General features: G+C 38.1%; 1 non-coding gene across 1 annotated transcript; it reads right to left on the reverse strand.

Annotated features, from left to right (window-relative positions):
• Window positions 1-2,272: 2,272 nt before the first annotated feature.
• On the reverse strand, window positions 2,273-2,391 carry LOC128511727 (5S ribosomal RNA). The gene has a single exon (XR_008356193.1). It is a non-coding gene; the product is annotated as a 5S ribosomal RNA (ribosomal RNA).
• Window positions 2,392-6,576: the final 4,185 nt, after the last annotated feature.

Genomic DNA, 6,576 nt, shown 5'->3' on the forward strand with positions numbered 1-6,576 from the left:
GTCGTCGTTGAGTCTCCCTGCCTGTCAATTAGGGGCTGGAAATGTAAGGGCCATATTTCATTCTTGTGATTTGTTGTTGTTAAGACACAGAAGGATACAGAAAGGTGTGGAGAACACAAGCTTTTGACCGTGATACTGTGAGCTAAAGGATACAGTAAAGTAAACCGTGATCTACCGAAGCTACAGAACACAGCAAAAGTCTCCCATCATTATTATTTCTTTATATTTCCCTATAATATTCCTCAAGATATTAAAGAAGTTCTTTTTTTCTTTTTCTTCTGTTTGTGCGTGTATATTTACTAAAGTTATTTCACGTCCTTCATAGTTCGCTTCTATTACTATACATTTCCCCATCTTGTCTTTATATACCATTTTGCTTGTGTTAAAAATATTTTTTCTTATAAAAATAATAAGAAAAGTCTTTTTATTTCCAAGGCTTTCATCCCCATTGTTATATAGGATATCTCCTTCCCATTCTCTTTTATAATTTTCCATGGCACTTTTTCTCCAGTTTGTTTCCTGCAAAGCAATGATGTCTTCCTCTTTACATTTCTCTTTCACAAATTTTTCTATGTTCATCAAGCCTCTTGCATTGAAAGTGACACAATTTAAAACCATAAAAAGAAAGAAAATTAGATACCTTAAAGCCATTACTCTTTTTCTTCTTCCTCCAGTCCTCTCTTCCCCTCATACCTATTTACATTTTCCATCCCAATACTTGTCATTGATTTATTTTTCTTGCATGTTGTAAATTCGGTTTTACCTTTAAGGTTCTTCTTCTTATTTGTTCTCATTCCCCTTTGTCTTTTCCCATGTTGTCTGCTGCAGTCTTTTCTTCTATGTCCATATCCTCGCTTTGATCTTTTATTTCTTGTTTATCTTTTCCCACATTGTCAGTTATCTATCCGATGTTTCCATTTCTGTCTCTTGAGTGTCTCCCTCCTTTGTCTGTTCCTTTTCTTTTCTCTCTCCATTTTCCTCTACTGTAACTTGCTCTTTGTTCCTTTGATCTTTAGGTCTGACTTTGTCCAAGGCATTTTCACTGCATTCAGTCAAAACCTTTTGTGTCGGAGTCTCCTTGTCCTTTTGCTCAGTTCATCTCTGGTTTGACCACCTTGTCCCGCTGTGACCAAATCCGCTTGCTGTTCGCTGTTTCATTCATTTATCTGCCCGTCTACCCGCTGCTCTTCCTCCTCCTCTCTCCTTATTTCACATTCACATTTGTTTAAAACCAAGTTACAATCCGGGCACTTTACTGCATTGAAGTCTCTTGCGAAGTGCCCTCTCCCTTCACATTTTGAAGCACTTGAAATTAGGACAGTCTTTAACCATGTGATCCGGACTCATGCACAGCCGACAGATTTTCACCTGATTACTGTGCATCACCCGGAAATACTGCGGACCTTCTGCCGTTTCAGTTTTTGTGCTGTATGGAAGGGACGTAACTTCTTTTGGAAACCGCGCTCTTACAAACCTTGTCCCGTCGTAAATGCTGGTGCCCGGATAGACCCTTCTTTTAATTTTAGATTTTGGAAAAATTCCCCTACCTTCCAGTTTGTTTAAAATTTCCTCATCAGCAGTGTAAGCGGGCAGATGCATGAAGGAGACAACGTAATCTTTGCTTTGTAGTCTTTTTATTTCGCAGTTTTCTCCTTTTACCATCAATCCGTCAGTTAAAAGTTCTATGTCGTTTTCGTTTTCAAAGGTTATTTCATACACATTCGTTTGTTTGGGTCTCACCGCTAAAATCCTTCCTTTGCCGATCCGCTCCACCACTGCTTTGATATCCACAGCTCTTGCTTCCTTTGCATGTCACACGTCCGCAGTTACAGTTGCTTCCTTTGAGTACACTCTGTTTCCACTCTCCTTCCTTACTTCTTTTTGCTTTTCTTTCCCACCACGTTGTCGCTGAGCCAGTCCATTTTCATTCTCACGCCATGTGTCATCCGCCATTTCTGTGTCAGCCATAACGCAAAACAAAAACGAAAAAAATAAACCCCCCCCCTGCTGGGAGGAAGGGCAAAAAAAAGGCTGACAGACAAACACCAAAAAAAAAGTGATATTCTAACAAATCAACTAAACAGTGAAACCAAAAACAATGGTGAGCCTTCCTCACCTACTGTAGCCAAACACTTCCTGTATACCAGTAGCTCACTGGCGCTATCAGACTGGTATGGCCGTAAGCGAAAGCTTGTCTGAAGGGAGGCCTATTTAAACTATAAACAAACACTTAATTTTTTTTTTTTTTTTTTTTAAAGGAATAAAAGTGAAAAGCTTACAGCACCTGGTATTCCCAGGCGGTCTCCCATCCAAGTACTAACCAGGCCCGAGCCTGCTTAGCTTCCGAGATCAGACGAGATCGGGCGCTCTCAGACTGGTATGGCCCTAAGCGAAAGCTTGTCTGAAGGAAGGCCTATTTAAACTATAAACAAACACTTCAAAAATAATAATAATAAAAAAAAAAAAACCTTCAAGAGAAATAAAAGTGAAAAGCTTACAGCACCTGGTATTCCCAGGCGCTCTCCCATCCAAGTACTAATCAGGCCCGAGACTGCTTAGCTTCCGAGATCAGACGAGATCGGGCGCTCTTTAAAAAAAAAAAAAATTTAATTCATTTCAAAACCATCTACAGTGTATTTTACAAATGGATTATTTTTGACAATCAATTTTAACATTTCAATTTTATCATTCATTAAGAAATAATGGTACAATATGTTTATTGATAGCTCTAGTTTTTTTCCGAAAGATTGTCCACAGTTCTGCTTCCACCTTTTTGTATTTCGGAACATTCCTTCTCGTCCAGATCGAGTATTTTGCCACTGTCAACACCAAGTTCAAAGATTAGTTGTTGTTTTTTCCATTGTTAGGTCCAAAAAGAAATAAAATCTCCCATTCTTTTTGTGTCATGTTTTCCTTGTAACTCTCCTTCATAATTTTTTTGCAACCTTTTTCATTTTGTCCATAAAATCTTTTAATTTGTCACAATAAAAAAATAGATGTAGTAAGCCTTCATCATTTTGATTACACACACTGCATAATGCAGTTGTTTCCATTCCTATTTTCAATGGTCTCATTTCTGTTAAAATACAGTTGTGCCTTTGTAAAAAGTTAAAGTTTTCTAGGGTTGGATCAACATATTTAATTCTCACATTTTTCCATATAATCTTTTCATCTATCATTTTGTATCTTTCTTTTTAATATTTATTTGCAACCGGTATAATGAAGACACTATCTCTTAAAAAAAAACATAAAATTCTTTGGTTTTACCATCATTCGCTTCCATCCGGTTCCTGTTCTTCTCCTTCTATTCTGTTTATCCATTTTTTGGTATTGTGCCTTTTACCTGTTCGAATTGGTTTCTCAGTGTTTCTTTTTTTAACCTCTTCCTGAATTTCATTAATTGCATCTATCACTACTTGTACCGATAAAAATCCTTCTTTTACTTCATATAAACTGTCCTTCACTTGTCTTAGGCCTCCCTCCCACCAGCTTTTAAAATAGATAACTTTATTGTCCTTAATAACGTTATTATTTTAAAACAGTGGTTGATCCAATAGCTGCTTTCTTCCTTTGGGTACTGTATTAACATTACTTAAAAATTCCCCCCATGTTTCCAGTACTTCTTTGTAGAATTCAGGTATTCCATGAGTCATATAGTTTTTTGTTTTCATCCATAATATATTGCATCCCATATTAAAATCCCCACACTTCATTATGTAAAATTTCATTACTTCCTTCCATAAAGCTGTGTTTTCTTTATCCAAGAATCTCTTCACCATTTTCTTCCTTAAATATTTCATTTTTAAAAGTGGATCTAGCAATCCTAATCCCCCTTGATCTGTTTCTCTAATTAAAGTATCGTATGCAATTTTTGCTCTTCCTTCAATATAATTCAATTTTATTTGTATACCGCTTTTAGCAATTTTCATTGCCGCAAAGCAGCTTTACACAATCAAAAGAATTATTTAAGTTTGTATGAAATGTGAAACATGAGGGCTTCCTGAGATGTAAAGCAAACAATCACCTCACCGTCAGCAAACCTGAGTGATCAATGAGGGTGAGGAAGACAGCATCCAAACATACCAGTTCACCATAATACTCTACGTCCATGAGTCCCCCAGATCTGCTCCTTTACCTATGGCAAATCTATTTATAAAAATGCTTGGCTAAATAAATAGGTTTTTAGCCTGGACTTAAACACTGAAACTGTGTTTGAGTCCCGAACACTATTTGGAAGACTATTCCATAATTTTGGGGCTTTGTAAGAAAAAGCTCTGCCCCAGCTGTATTTTTCATAATACGCGGTACTGACAAGCAGCCTGCATCCTTTGATCGAAGTAAGCGTGGCGGTTTGTAAGACACTAGCAGTTCACTCAGGTACTGCGGCGCGAGACCATTAAATGCTTTATATGTCGAGTAGTATTTTAAAATCAATGCGAAATTTCACAGGGAGCCAATGCAGTGAAGATAAGATAGGGGTGATTGCTCAACTTTAGTAAGCTGTTTTTTCTCATCAGGTTTTGCTGAGACATATAACTGTGTGTCGTCGGCATAACAATGAAAACTAATATCATGCTTACGGATTATGTTGCCCAGAGGAAGCATATAAAGGGAAAAAAGCAGTGGACCTAAAACTGAACCCTGCGGAATGCCAAACTCCACTAGAGAACATGCAGAATAATCACCACTTAAGTCTACATACTGATTACGATGGGTCAGATAGGATCTGAGCCAGGAGAGGGCTGTACCCTTAATTCCTACTACATTTTCTAATCTGTAAAGAAGAATAGCGTGATCAATGGTGTCAAAAGCTGCACTGAGGTCGAGTAATACAAGCATAACTATGATCAAAGGCCAATAGGATGTCAGTTACTACTTTAACGAGTGCTGTCTCTGTGCTGTGATGAGGCCTAAATCCTGACTGATACAGTTCATGTATGCCATTTCTATGTAGATATGAGCATAGCTGCTCCGTTGCTATCTTTTCCAGAATCTTAGAGATAAAAGGCAGGTTTGATATGGCCTGTAATTGGACAGCTGACAGGGGTCAAGGTCAGGTTTCTTAATTATTGGTTTGATAACTGCTAATTTAAAAGATTCGATTCAATTCAATTCGATTTTGGAACATAACCAATGCTGAGTGAAGAATTAATTATTCTCAACAGGGGTTCTGTTATTGCTGGTACTATCTGTTTAAGAAAATGTGTCGGTACAGGATCTAATATACAGGTTGATGACTTTGCAGAAGAGATGAGTGAAATTAGTTCATTCTCATCAAAGGGAGTAAAGTATTCTAGGTTCTGATCTGACATGGCTAGATTAACATCTGCATCAATTACATTGTTCGGTTTTAAAACCTCAATTTTATGCCTAATATTTACAATTTTATTATTAAAAAAGTTCATAAAGTCCTCACTATTGCATGATGATGTTGTGGAGATTTCTGCAGTGGTCTTATTTCTGGTTAATTTGGCTACAGCATTAAATAAAAATCTAGTATTATTTTTGTTATTTTCTATAAGAGTGGAGAGATATGTTGATCTAGCTACACTAAGAGCTTTTCTATAGTTCAGGATGCTCTCCTTCCATGCTATTTGAAATACTAACAATTTAGTTTCACGCCATTTACGTTCTAATTTCCGAGCGGTCTGTTTTAAAGTGCGCGTGTAATCGTTATACCAGGGAGCAAGTTTCTTATCTCTAATAATTTTCTTTTAACTGGAGCTACATTTTCTACATTATCTAAGGTATAGCGAATTGTCGACTCTAAATATTCAGTCGCCTGATCGAGTTCTGTGGGGTCAGACGGTGATCTAATCGAACTTGGGAACTCTGGGAGATTACTGATAAAACTCTGTTTGGTAGTTGATGTGAATGTACGTTTCATACGGTAGCGCTGCGCTGTGCGTACAATATTACCATTACTCAGTGGGTGCATCACTGAGAAGAGCAAACCTGTTGGACACGTGAAGCGCAGAAGAGGTGTTCTCTGGTGGGCTAGCCTTAGCGTTAGCTTTGGCTGAACGAGTATGCCGCCGAGTCGTTACTCACTCGCCCCGCTGTGAGGGCTCTAATGCCGGGGTCGGGGGCTGGTTATCTCCGCTTGCGGCACCCAGACTATCCGCTACGGGAAAAACGCTGCTCTCACACTCTCTAACCCTCCCTAAAGTCTGGATGCGCTCCTCTAATGCTACTATCTTCTCCGTCAGAGTGCTCACTAACACACACCTATCACAAATAAAATAACCACTAACGACGGAGGAAGAATGTCTAAACATCCCGCACTCTACACACTGAACAAGCTAAATATTAGACATTATATCGTACCTGAGTCGGAGTTTAGTTGTTTGGAGCTGAATTCCGTTTGTTGTTTTAAGACCAAGAAACTCGCGCATTCTTCAAAAAGCGCAGAAAAAGGCGAAGCCAAATAGTATGAAGATGTAAAAACTAGTTGCTATTAATATTATTGTATAAATGAAAAAGCTATGTAATTTAAACGCTGATACAAACGCGAAAATTTCGCGGTAACGATACAAAAACAGGAAGCTACGTCACCAACAGCCTCCCTTTTCCCCA

Source organism: Clarias gariepinus, chromosome 23 (genome assembly GCF_024256425.1).
Source record: "Clarias gariepinus isolate MV-2021 ecotype Netherlands chromosome 23, CGAR_prim_01v2, whole genome shotgun sequence".
NCBI lineage: Eukaryota > Metazoa > Chordata > Actinopteri > Siluriformes > Clariidae > Clarias > Clarias gariepinus.